This window comes from Thalia democratica, chromosome 5 (assembly GCF_965202585.1).
Source record: "Thalia democratica chromosome 5, ktThaDemo2.hap1.1, whole genome shotgun sequence".
Classification (NCBI taxonomy): Eukaryota; Metazoa; Chordata; class Thaliacea; order Salpida; family Salpidae; genus Thalia; species Thalia democratica.
The window spans coordinates 62,059,952-62,070,821 of NC_139169.1; the positions used below are offsets into that span (position 1 = coordinate 62,059,952).

The following is a 10,870-nucleotide window of genomic DNA, read 5'->3' on the forward strand; positions in this document are numbered from 1 at the left end:
AAAGACAATTTCTTAAACAGGAGCAAGCAATTCTGGCTTCCTTCATTACCCAGTCTTAAACTAATAAACTTCAATGTTTTGTTCATCTTAGAAACTAAAGCCTGTTGCTTGCCACTCACAACTATAGAGTCTTTGAAAAGGTTATTACTTACAGCTGTAAAAAAGGAAAAAAGATCTTTCTCTTCTACCATGCAAAACAAGCTTAATCTTAGGTGGGCAAGGAACATAGTACAAAAAAATACTTTATATACATACACATAAAAAAAGTTTTATTAAAAAACTTTTCAAACATATTTACAACTTGATAAAAACTATTCATAAACTAAACAAAAAAGTGGAAAAGTCAAATAACTGTATTTAATCAGTTACATTACAAGAAAACAGCCTGTATAGTTTGTACCTTAATTACCTACCTCTCGTATAGTTACATTCTATCATTTAGTTACACACTTTTGCGATGAACATGATGTGTGTAGATTTGCAAGAGGTGACTGTATTTAGAAATTTATATAGTTTTCACAGTTGTATAACAAAGTAAATTTTTGAAGTAAAACATTAAAACTCCAATTAAAAAATAAACTTAGGATCTAGCATGGGTTAGAAAGTCAAAGACATTAATCTTGGTAACATGATGACAAAACTGATACTGAATTTAACTGCAATCTATGCAAATATCTTATTTGTGCGTAATATTGTTTAGATGTGGTTTAGCCATATTAAGCTTGATATGTGGAAGCTCTGTAATAACTATAGAAATAAGGTTAAAAATAGAAAGGACTGACCATTCATATTTTTGATTGTTTTCTTTAGCCTCAAAGATTTTCATTTGCACACTAATATTAATTATATGCATTCTACTAAGCACAATGCAAACTAAGTTACTGTTAGTTTTGCTGAAAACAAAAAAAAATCTTGAAGTTTCCTGATAAACTCGGACTAATTTTAAGTCACTCAAGCTGATTATTTTGCATTAGCTTCAGAACCCTAAAAGTATTTCTTTAAGGATACTTTCATTACCAAACATTTCTTTCAGTTTTGCCACATACTCCGGATATTATGATGTTTTTGAAAATCTCAGGATAACTCAGACTATTTTGAACTTTTTGAAAATCAAACTGGCTTAATTTAGTTTTGTATTTTATAAAATGCTCAGGATAGTTTTAATACATTTTTAAAGTTCAAAAAAAATTTTCTTATAAATTTTGAATTATATTTTGTTATTGTCAGTTTAGTTAAAGGACTTGTATTTTTCTAACCTATTTTTTTTAATGAATTTCAAAAGCTTTGGATGACTCAGGACAGTTTAAGATCATTCAGGACAGTTTTTTTGACTTACAGAGTTGAGAAACCCTGTTCTTTACTAAATTTAATAAATATTTTTTTAAGCCATGTTACACAATATGACTGATTAACTTAAACCAGGGCTTCTCAAACTGGGGGCCACTGGCCCCCTTAGGGGTATTACAGAAATTTAGGGGGCCAGTTTTATTAATTATTAAAAATATTATTTTAATTTTAACACATATTATTTTCAAAATCAAAAAATCCTTTTTAGTAAATACCCACTTAGTCTTTTGAATAAAATTTCCACTAGTTTTGACTTTGTTTAAATATTATTTTTGTTTAAGAGTAGCATAGACATTAATAAATTTTCTTAATCCTCAAAAGTAAGCTTAAAAATATTGATGTTTTTCTCCTTTAATATAGTTACAAATTATCAAGAAAAAAAAAAAACTTTAAAACAAACAACAAAACTTTTATGTATTAATTGTTTAGACCTACTTGTGTTATCCTTAATTTGTACTTACAAAAAAATGCCAGGAAATGTTTAAAGTAAGTGAAAATTTTAAAAATGCTTAAATACAATCTGAAAAAAACTTGTAACCCCTCAAAGTCATTTATAAGTAATTTGCTTGATTGACACCAAAAGAAGTGTATTGCTTATTTATTAACTGCCTATTAGTTTAAGAGAAAGCTTTTCAACATACAAAATAGTATGTAAAAAACTAAAACTTAATATTTTTCAAGTTTGAATTATTTGTGCTTTATTTAAAAAAATATTTATATAATTAAGTCTCTGTTCTTCAACATAAACAAGACTTAAAACATTCTATTTATCAAAGAAGTAAATCAAACGTAAAATATTAAACAATCAAAATTTTTTATAGGTCTGACTATCTTAATAAATAGTTAAAAAAAAATTAATTAATATATTAACATCCTTTCTTAAGGTTTTTGTAGATCTTCTATAAATTTAAGGAATAAAAAAAAATTAATTTTAATATATAAAATGATTTTTATAAATAATACCTTTAAAAAAGCTGTGTATTCATAAACAGTTAAAAGTGTATATTTTCAGGTTGTTATTAAACTTTTCTCACCAAACATGTAATTTTGCAATGAAATCTGAAGAAAAAGAGAAAACAAGTCCAAATGAGTTTAAAGAGGAAGGAATTGGTATTTGTTGTGCTTTTAATTGCAGTTCTGATATATATCTACAGTACTAATTTTACAAAAAAAGTTGCAAAAAATGAAAAATGCAGCACAGTTCACATAGCAGTGGTCAGTGTCGGCCAGGACTCCAGCAGGCGTCTGATTGTTTTGTGCAAGTCGCTTCTGTTCCACAGAACCAAACCTCTACACTTGCATCTTATAGTGGATGATGTTTCAGAGCACATTCTTGCAAACGTTTTCAAAACTTGGAACTTGCCTGACTTTTCTGTGAGCTTCTACATGGACTCATCATACATCAGTGAGGTTTCTTGGATCAAAAACACACACTACTCTGGGGTTTATGGTCTTTTAAAATTGATGATTCCTGATATCTTACCTGTTTCTGTCAAAAAGACTGTTGTTTTCGATGTGGATATGATAATAAATGATGATATTAATTCCTTGTTGAAATATTTTGAAATGTTTAACAAAGACCAAGCAATTGGTTTAGTGGAGAACCAGTCAAACTGGTACTTAAAAAGTCCATGGCCTGCTGTAGGTCATGGCTATAACACTGGAGTAATATTAATTGATCTTGTAAAGTTTAGATCAAAAAAGTTGAAAACTTTGTGGGTAGAGCTTACAAAGAAGTTGTTACAAACACATTATGAGACACAGCTTGCTGATCAAGACATTATAAACGCACTAATTTTTAAGCATCCAACTGTTGTGTATACTTTACCTTGTGTTTACAATTATCAGTTAAATAAAAACGTAGTAGGGTATTTCTGTTCATTAAAAGAGTTAGACTTGCACCACAAAATTAAAGTTTATCATTGGAACAGTCCATACAAGCAAGAATCTAAAAATTCTAACCAGCACGGCTCCATAGACTTGTACAACTTTTTCTCTGAAATGAATGGTGAAATTTTAAAGCAAGAGCTTACTGCCTGTAATAAGCAAGAAGTTTTTGTTAATCCTTCAACAACTAGCTACCTTGATGTAGAAAACTATAAAAATTCTGAAAATGATTACAACGTAGAAAATGTTTGTGAGGAGTTGATTCAAAAACCAAAATTACACAGGATACATCTTTACTTTCTAGCTCACACAAGTGATACTAAATTGGAAAGCACCCCAGATATCACTCTGGTTGTTCAATTTTCAATAGACAGACTTGGCTCCTTTGAAAAGCTCTGTGAAAACTGGAGCGGTCCAATAAGCGCTGCCATTTTTGCCACAGACCACGAAACAATCACACTTGAGAACTTTTATAAAAGTTCAGATGTTCTTAACAAACGCAGCAACATTGGCTACCATATTGTATTTAAGACTTCTCACAATGACGTCTACCCAATAAATTTGCTTAGAAACATAGCACTTCAGCAGGCCAGTACAGAGTTTGTGTTTCTACTAGACGTTGACTTTGTCCCAGATTCAAACTTGTACAAGTATCTTCAAACTTTCTTTTTAAACAATTTAGAAACTGGAAAGAAAGCTTACATTGTTCCAGCTTTTGAAAACTTGTACTACAACTTGCAGTTTCCTGAAAACAAGTCACAATTGATTGATCTGGTGAAGCAAGGCAAAGTGACAACATTTCACTCGTACATTTGGCAAGAAGGTCACAGAGCCACAGACTTTAAAAGGTGGTACAAAACTGATCAATCTTATAAAGTAAAGTGGCAAAAGAACTTCGAGCCCTACTTGGTGATACGCAAAAGCTTGTGTCCATTATATGACAAACGCTTTGCCGGTTTCGGTTGGAACAAAGTGACCCACGTAATGGAACTGGACGCCATGGGTTTCGAGTTTGTGGTTTTTCCCTTTAACTTTGTGGTGCACCAACCTCACCAATCCAGCTTGTATTTGAAGCAGCTCAGAAAGGAGGAGCATCACAGGGACTGTATGCAGTGGTACAAGATCTCGTTTGTCAGCTACTTGGCTGAAACTTACAACGTTGACAATCCCGACAAGTACAACGACTTCACTTCTGATTGATTGTTTTTTGTGAGTAAGGTGTATTTTTTCTGTGGTTGTATGCTAGTAATTAATTTTAAGGGCATTTTTATATAAACTAATATTAGATTTATATTAAAGCTATAAGTATAAACTGTGAGTCAGTTTTTATAGGATACAAAAAAAGTTTTTGAATTTAATTAAAACAAATTCACAGTACTCTTCATTTGTTAAACTAACATATGTTTTTGTGAGTTTACAAGTTAACAGACAAAATTTTTAACCTTGCAAAAGTTTCAAAAAGTAAACACTTTTTTTGTTAAACAGTTGTTGAAGTTGTCTAAAAACATCAGTATCTTAAAACTTTTATACATACTAGCTGTTAATTTTAACATACGTACTAATAAAAAGATCTTTCATGAGTATTATAAGATTAATAAGTGTTTTTTTAATAATTTATTAATCTAAAATTCGCGGTTAAGTTTTTTATTAAACTTTTATCAAGTATATCCTACTATATTGTTAACAGAAACAAATGATAAATTTAGTTGATTACTAAGATCTGTTTCGTACTTTTTAAGTAAATTTTATTTTTTAAGAAAAGTAGATATTTTTAGAGTTTTCAACCTTGCTGTTTTTTCAACTGTAGTTTTTTTTTTAATGAAACTAAAGATATCTAAAAGCCTTGATACACATAAGAATATTGAATTACTCCTTATTAATAAGCTCAAAAGATATGTTAATAAAACTTTTTGTAAGTATTATATTACAATATTAATCAATTTTGGTTTAATTTTCAAATAATTTTTATCAGCATTTAACTTAAAGTTCGTGATAACATTGTTCTTTTTTAATTTTTATAAAGTATTTTATACTATAACAATCAAAGAAACAATTGTTATCAAATTTTGTCTTCCAAAAATATTTAAATTGTTATTATTTTAAAACAAAATCATACTTATATACGTAATTGCTGGTATTTTTTTTTAGTAAAAATACTTACAATAAAAAAGAAGTTCCTGTTAATATTTTTTTAAACTGTGTTTATTGCCCTAATCAACGATATAGATTACAATGATCATTTTTTAGTATCTACCTTGCTGCATAAGTCGTTATCTATTTTTTAAACACTACTGTCCTGGTACTTTTATTGCACTTTTTTGATTTTGTGTCTTGAAAATGTGTGAAATAAAGTTTGTAATATGTTTTTTAAACATTTAAATCACTTAAAAGCGTATGTTGTATTTTATGTAGAAGTTTTATAAAAAAAAACACTGTTTTTAAAACTAACAGTAGTTAACTTTGTTGTTTTATGAACAAAAAAATTATGAAATGTTTTAATAATTAATTTAAAACTGCCCTAAAATGTTTTTTAAATTATTACTGTAAAAGCTAGCTTAAATTTTATTTTTTAATAGTTTTATAATCTCTTGTTTTTATTGCATTACCTTTAAAATATTAATTTTTATACATCAACCATATTTACGTAAATTTAGCTTCAGGGTTCGTGCGCGCCAGGCTAAATCAATTAGTTTTTTGTAAAAGTGGAAAAATGTCAGTTTTTGTCAGTTCAAACAGTTGAAAATTTTATAATTTTTAAAAGTACATAGATTAATTAGTCGTGATTTATTTTTTTGTTAAACAAGCATATGGCTTTTGAAGGTAAAATGTCAGTACAAATGCTTGAAAGTTTATGAATTTCTTAAAGAAATTTGAGAAACTTTCATATTTTGTTTTGGGTAGATTACTAAGGTGGGAAAATATTTCTAAAGAAGCATTTAGTTATTGAAAGCAAAATGATTATTAGCAAAGAGATGAGTATATTTATAAGTGAGAGGGAGGTATCACAAGTTGAGTGTATCAGTGTTGATCTATTTAAAATTATCTCAAAAGTTAAAGAATGAGTGACCTATCACACAGAAAGTAAAATGTTGAATATGTTTGTAGCAGTCGCACAACAGTTCAAGTTCAGAAAACTGCTAACTTTCATGGACCATATTTTTTACATGATATGAAATGAAAAATGTACTAGAAAGTTTAACAATGTGTAAGCTATGCAGGGTTGCCAAAAAATCTGGAATCTTAAAAAACCTAAAACTTGACAATTTTGGATAAAAAATATCTAGAATTTAAACCATTTTTACATTTTAAGTAGTAAATTTTTATTTGACACAAAATCTATCGTATAAATAAAACAAGTTTTTTATTTATTTAAGAACTTATTTAAAGTAGCTTTACAGTATTTTTTTAAGTTTTTTATTCTAACACAGTTTTTAGCTTTAAACCTAATTTTAAACTAAAAGTAAACTCAAAAATGTGTACTTATAAAAACCTAGAAGAAATTCAGAAGACCTAGAAGAAATTTCTCAAAAACATTTGGCAGCAAGGGCTATGAAACTGAAACTTGTCTAATAGGTTATGCCGTTTCATCTGGTTATAAGACTAACTGGGAGTTGACAAACAAAGTTTGGGGGAGTTTCCAAAACTTATTTTCAATACTTTTATTTTTTTAAGAAACTGTGTAAAGTTAAATGTAGTTAAGTTTTCAGTGTTTTTTACCTTTTAAACTCTTAAGAGCTGTAAAAACATAACTACCTTAAAAAATCCATAAAATGTAGAAAAATTACCTTTAATTTTATTTATTAACAACATACAAAACAAAACTTAATATTATTTTAATATACATTAAAGTTGGATCTCTAAAATCGGTAGAAAAACTTTAATTACTGTGATTTTCGTGAGTATAAGAAACTTTGTGTGTGCATTGTTTTTATAACTATACAACTAAAAATACTGATCACGTTTTATTTCTAAAATAATAATAAGGTAAATGTTATAAGTTTATTTAAACTTAAATTTGAGTTTTAACCACCGAGAAAATCTTAAATATAATACGTAATCTTTAAAAAATGTTATCGTTTTAAAATATGACTTACTTCTTTTTAAGTTTGTTTACAAATTTATCAAATAAACGTTTTTTTTTATAATTTTATTTTTCTAAGATAGAACAGAACTTATAAAAGTATGCAATATTCTGTACAAAACAAACATTTTTTTTCTAATAAAGAAAAAATGCTTCTACTTACATGGCAATTATCTATCATTATTAGAACAGCATACTTTTTGCTGAGACTAAATTTATACCTAAAGATGGCCTAACAAAATTATAATTTCACTAGAAAAATATTTAGAGTAAATTATCTTATTAGCAGTAAAATATTCTCAATGCTGTTTTATTTTTTTATATTCTTAGATTAATGGTTGTTAACATTCGCCGAAACGACAAAAATGTTCAGATATTTTTATATAAATCAAACAAAGAACTAATAAATTTGTTGTAACTGTTCTTATGTTTATTCTAAAAAAGAAAATTTTACTAATTTAAAAACTAAAAGAAGTGTTTACAAAAGTATGTTAAAAACTCAAAACATGTTGTTTCCTATTTTCTAATTTTTTCATTATCTTTTTTTTTTAAGAAGTAAGAATTTTGCTTTTCTTCAAACTTTTTTTTTGCACATCTGAGTTTTCAGTCTGACTGTGGTATTTAGCTTGTCATCTACACCAGTGCTTACTGTATTAATATTTTTATTTGAACTAATGTCGCTGCCTTGACTATGATTTTGCTAGGATAAATGTTACTTTTAGTATTATACTAGTAAAGGGTTTTTGGTTAACACCTGCTAAAGGATAGAAACTAGTTTGTCGAAACAGTTATTCTTCATAGAACTTTGTTAAGAAAGTTTTGATTAAAACTTGATTGTGTCAGCATTCTTATTTAGTAATTAGTGAACTTTTCAGCTTGAATAATTGCTATTCTACTCAATACTTCCATACTTTGGTTAAAACAAGTTTGTTTTACCAAATCGAGAATCGCTATATTTTGAAGCTTACCGTTAAAAAAGTGATGTAGCAGATTAGAAGTGAAACTTTTTCGCTGAAAGTCCAAAAAGCTGTGATGCTGAAAAATATCGCTTCGAATAGTAGTAATAGTTTTGCATGCCAAAATTTTTGTTATCAGATGAACTTCTCGTTATGCGAAAGAAGTGACAAGGTAAATTGCATTAGGAGATCTGATAATATTATGATGGATAAAACATTCCAAGACATTTAAGTTGTTTAAAAACTGAGCTTGAGTATACTATTGGAAAATTCTGTTGTTTTTCGCATCTGGTATTTCATCATCTTTTCATGGCTTGAAATTATTCATTCTCATTTTGCTCAAGTCGTTAAAACTTTGCTGATCTTGAAAAAATAGCGTTTTTCAAAGGTAACTTACTTAAAAAAGGTAAAACATTTAAGTTCATAATCTAACTGCAAGAAACTTAAAAAGTACAAACGACTATTTTTTTCAAAAACCAGTACTAGTCTTTTTTTAAATTTATTAGAACTAATGTATTAAGACTTATCCGAAATCTTTTTAAACTGTGTTAACTGACTAAAAAAGGTTTAATTACAATTTTTGTAATGGAAGAAACATGTAGAATAAAGTTTAGCTTTTCAACTCACATATACTTAATTATGAAAGATTCCATTTTGATTCCTGTTTCTGTAAATTAATTTCAATAAATTGTTTAATTATTCAACTAAAGCCAATAAAGTACTTTTTGATGTTCATAACTATAGTAAGTTATACTATCTCAGTGATTCTTTAACCTTCATTATTATAGTTTAAAGAAAACTAAAGTTCTACTAAAAAAGTTTTGATAAGGTTTTTAATACAAATAAACGGTACTGTTTTATTCTGTGTTGGTTATAAAATTAAATAAAGTATGCTTACGAATTTTTAGATGACTTCCATTTTTTGTCAACTTTACGACTTTTTGAGTTAAAATTAGTTTTTCTTTTTATTTCGTTCATTTAAATATTTAGTTTCAAAGTGTTGTCTGTTTTAATTTAGTGACTAAAAGTTCTTTAACATTCTGTTATTCTAATTTTTGTGCTGAATTCTCATTATTATAAAATAGTAATTTTCTCGTGCAACATTTAAACAAGTTAAGACCAACCGGTAATTAAAAAAAATATTTTGACTGCAATAAACTTGAACAGGTCAAAAAGAAAAGTTTTTCTAGAAAAGTCCAATCCGTTTTATGAGAATGTCTTTTTATGAGTATTAAATGTCCAGTATTTAGATTAGTATATAAATTGGATAGTTATCTAGTTACAAACAAGTACTTTCTTTTCTAACAATTTAAAGAAAAGTAATCTGTTTGTATACGCTGTGTAAACAACCCGACAGTTTGACAGGACATTAAACCATAAGATTCAGAGCACGACGAAAAATTCATACAACTGTTTACGTATGAAGTTTTTTTACAACTGCTTAAAAAAATTATATTTAAATTTTCATAATTATCAAAATAAAGTGTTTGCGTGATATCATAAATTTTATTTTTGCTTAAAACTTTTCTTACACAATCCCGGTTTTAATAATTAAAAATTAGAACAATCTAACTACTTTTTACATAATATAAAACAAAAAACGTTTTTTACTTAACTATTTTTTCTGTATTCAAGATAGAATTTATACATACTAATTATAATTTTTACTACATTACAAATAATTTTATAAAATTTGTGTATAACATTTTACAATCTTGAATTTCCTGCCATAAATAATATGGCAAAACGTTTTCAATTGTGCTAAAGATGTATAACTAGCGTATTTAAAGCAACAATAAATTTTTGTTTATTAATCAAAGGATGTAAAATAAGTTAAAAGTAAAAAATGTAAATTCAGCTAATAATTTCACTAAACTTTTTGTGTGATTAGTATAATTTATTTAAGTTTTCTGTGTGAAACTAGATTTAAAGTTCAAATTTTTTTGAATTATCAGAAATCAACAATTTCTCTCTTTCAGATAGAAATAATAATCTTGCAAAGTTTCTATCAACATATGAAGCAATCTTTTTCATCATCACAATCTTTTTCCTTAAAAAATAATCTGCTTGACCAGTTTATAAGTAGTACGGTTTCAAAACAATGCGTTCCTTGATCTTGTAGAACAAACTTGTTTTGATAAAGGCTACAAAGTACTGAGCAGGGTAGCAACAACAAAGTTAAACACTTCACTAATTCTCAAGTGAGAATGCTCACTCAAACAAGCTATGACAAAATTTATTTTTACAGAATAATTAAAGAGTAGCTTTTTGAAAAATATTTGTCTTATAGTTGTTAATCAAAAACCATTTACTAGTAATAATAAAAGTAACATTTATCCTGGAAAAATGATATTAAAGGCAGTGATATTAGTTCAAATGAAAATATTAATACGGCAAGCACTGGTGTAGATGACCAGCTAAATTCTACAAGCTTCAATCAAGCTGTAAATTCAGACGCACAAAAGGACGTTTGAAAAAAGCTCTTACTTTCTAGGCTGAAATAATTATCATCGAAATATTTTGAGCTTCTAATATTTTTATCATTTTTGAACGAATAAATATTTTTTATTCGAATGATCCTAAGAAAAGTTGGCTTAAT

General features: G+C 27.2%; 1 pseudogene; it reads left to right on the forward strand.

Annotated features, from left to right (window-relative positions):
- The first annotated feature begins 2,606 nt into the window (after positions 1-2,606).
- Positions 2,607-4,554, forward strand: LOC145835732 (xylosyl- and glucuronyltransferase LARGE1 pseudogene; annotated as a pseudogene).
- The last annotated feature ends 6,316 nt before the right edge of the window (positions 4,555-10,870 follow it).